At 48.9% G+C, this 2,947-nt stretch overlaps 1 non-coding gene across 1 annotated transcript; it reads right to left on the bottom strand.

Annotated features, from left to right (window-relative positions):
- Positions 1–1,340: 1,340 nt before the first annotated feature.
- TRNAK-CUU (transfer RNA lysine (anticodon CUU)) lies at positions 1,341–1,413 on the bottom strand. Its single transcript has one exon. It is a non-coding gene; the product is annotated as a tRNA-Lys (tRNA).
- Between the last annotated feature and the right edge of the window lie 1,534 nt (positions 1,414–2,947).

Here is a 2,947-nt window from a genome sequence, read left to right as displayed (position 1 = left end):
TATCCTTCAGTCCTTGTTACCTTGCTAAATTTATTATCTTTGTCTTGACAGCATACCAGAAGACCTTCTGATTAGCATTCTTATCTTTAGGCTCCTGTCAGGCATGATACAAAACAGAAGCTATTAAAGTTTGAGGTAAAAATCTGTTAATTGAGAATATGTTTGATACATTTTTTAAAGAGTAGAAAAAATACTGATTCAAGAGACATATTTCATATTTTCAGTGTTTACATCTCTTTGATAGAGAAAAGAGAGAAAATAAGGAAGAGAGGAAGAAACAGTAGTTATGAAAAGGAAACAGTAATTATGAAAAGGAAAATTATTAAATATACACAAATATCACATTCCCCCCGATTTCCCCCAATAACGCCCATGTCACCACCAAGGCTGCAAGGCAAGCCCTGGAAAAGTCACAGCCTGGGCTGCTGGAGTCAGCAGCAGATGGGAGCTGGAGGCAGGAACACACAGATTCGGGAGGGCATGTACCAGGACCACAGGCAGACAAAGAGATGAAATCCCCCCACGGTGACGGCCTGTCCTGGTTTGGGCCAGGATAGAGGTGATTTTCTGTCTTGTACTTTTGCTTTTAGCTAAGTCTCTTGTAAGTAGTTGCACTTGCTGAAATTAACAGCAAGTTTCTCAGTGTGTGTTTCTAGGACTGATAACACTTGATGTTTATAGTTACTGCTAGAGACTGGTGTGCAGAGCCAAGGACACTGCTCAGCTCTGAAGAAAACATAAAGAAGTCCCACCTGCATCCCTCCTTTGGGGAGGAACAGACAAGATAGATGCCAGAATTGACCAAACAGAGTATTCCATCCCATATACGTCATCCTCGGTATAAATTTGAGGGATCACGAGGGCCAAGCCAGATTTCCTGCTTCCAGCTTCCGGCTGCCTGCCCTTCCTGCCTTTCCTGCTTCCCTTTCCTTCACCCCGGCATCCTGGAAGGATCCCGTCCGTTTGTCTGCCTGTGGTCCTGATCCATGCCAGCCCTTATCTGTGTGTTCCCGCCTCCAGTTCCCAACTGCTGCCAACTCCAGGAGTCCAGCCTGGACTTTCCCAGAGCTGCCCTGCAGCCTCGGTGGTGACGTGAGAGCTATTGGGGGAAAGGGGGGAGGAATGTGGTATCCCTTTTCTTGTATATTTGTATATATTCAGTAATTTTTCCTATTTATCATTACTGTTTCATTAAAGCTGTGTAGTTTAGTTTCCAACCCATAAGTCTCTCTCCCTTATTCTCTCTCCTTTCTTATCAGGGAGGAGAGAGAGATTAATAGAGAGCGTCTGTTACTCGGTTTAATTGCCGGGCCAGTGTTAAACTGTGACAGATTTATTGGCGCCCAACGTGGGGCTTGAACCCACGACCCTGAGATTAAGAGTCTCATGCTCTACCGACTGAGCTAGCCGGCCATGGACAAAGAAGAAGAACTTGACCTCCGTGATCCCTCAAATTTATACTGAGCATGACTCATATGGGATGGAATACTCCATTCGGTCAATTTTGGTCACCTGTCTGCTCTGCTCCTCCCTAAAGGAGGTTGCAGGTGTGACCCTTTACTCCCTTTATATTTCAGAAGCATAAGATGTTTCTCAGAACTGAGCTTTAGCACAGGCTGCCCACAGAACCACGGACTACGTCAGGCATAGTCACTTCCCCTGCCACGGGGGCCTCCACAGCAGGTCCACAACACCTGCTCAACAGCGTTCCTTCATGAGCTGCACCACCACACTCCTTCATTCATTACAGGGGTCAGCCTGCCGTCTCACCACAGGATGCAGAGGCACTTCTGTTCAGAGCGCCTTCTTCCGCTCTTTCCTTACCAACCTTGGTATATCTGCTCCAGCATTGCTCTCCTCTCTGGTATGTCTTTCTTCCCTGGTATTGCTTTCTCCCCCCAGTCCCCTCTGCCTTGAGCATTTATCAGCAGGTGTTTCCTCTTCCTCAGTATGTTAATCGCAGAGGAGCACATCCATTGTCCTCAATGGCCTCAACATTAGCCAGAGACAAGGCCAGACATTTTGGAGCTGGAAGAGCTTTTAGTAGCTACTTACAGGAGCCATGCCTGGGACCCTTTGTCCGCTACCAAAAAATGGCACCACATCAACCCAGAACACATAGATACCTATGCTCATACTGAGATGCTTGCCCCTTCTTTCAAAAGAGGTAAACTCTTCTTTTTGTCTTGAGTCTCAGCAAAAGCTCCCAGTTCATCCAGGCTGGTTGTCTTCTCTGCCTGTAGGAAACTACAGGCCTGTCAGCCTGACCTCAGTGCCTGGCAGGGTTATGGAACAGATCATCCTCGGTGCAATTACACAGCACCTGCAGGATAGGCAAGGGATCAGACCCAGCCAGCATGGGTTTAGAAAGGGAAGGTCCTGCCTAACCAACCTGATCTCCTTTTATGATCAGGTGACCCGTCTGGTGGATGAGGGGAAGGCGGTGGACGTGGTCTACCTGGACTTCAGCAAAGCCTTTGACACCGTCTCCCACAGCATTCTCCTGAAAAAGCTGTCTGCCCGCAGCTTGGACAGGAGCACCCTGTGCTGGGTTAAAAACTGGCTGGAAGGCCGGGCCCAGAGAGTGATGGTGAATGGGGCTGCATCCAGTTGGCAGCCGGTCACCAGTGGTGTCCCCCAGGGATCAGTGTTGGGCCCAGTACTGTTTAATATCTTTATCGATGACTTAGATGAAGGGATTGAGTCCATCATCAGCAAATTCGCAGACGACACCAAGCTGGGAGGAAGTGTGGACCAGCCAGAAGGCAGGAGGGCTCTGCAGAGGGACCTGGACAGACTGGAGAGTTGGGCTGATTCCAACGGGATGAGGTTCAACAAGGCCAAGTGCCGGGTCCTGCACTTTGGCCACAACAACCCCATGCAGCACTACAGGCTGGGCACAGAGTGGTTGGAGAGCAGCCAAGCAGAAAGGGACCTGGGAGTCTGG

Source organism: Heliangelus exortis, chromosome W (assembly GCF_036169615.1).
Source record: "Heliangelus exortis chromosome W, bHelExo1.hap1, whole genome shotgun sequence".
Lineage (NCBI taxonomy): Eukaryota > Metazoa > Chordata > Aves > Apodiformes > Trochilidae > Heliangelus > Heliangelus exortis.
Note: the sequence above shows the minus strand (reverse complement) of the source record. Positions and strands in the feature narration are given on the sequence as shown.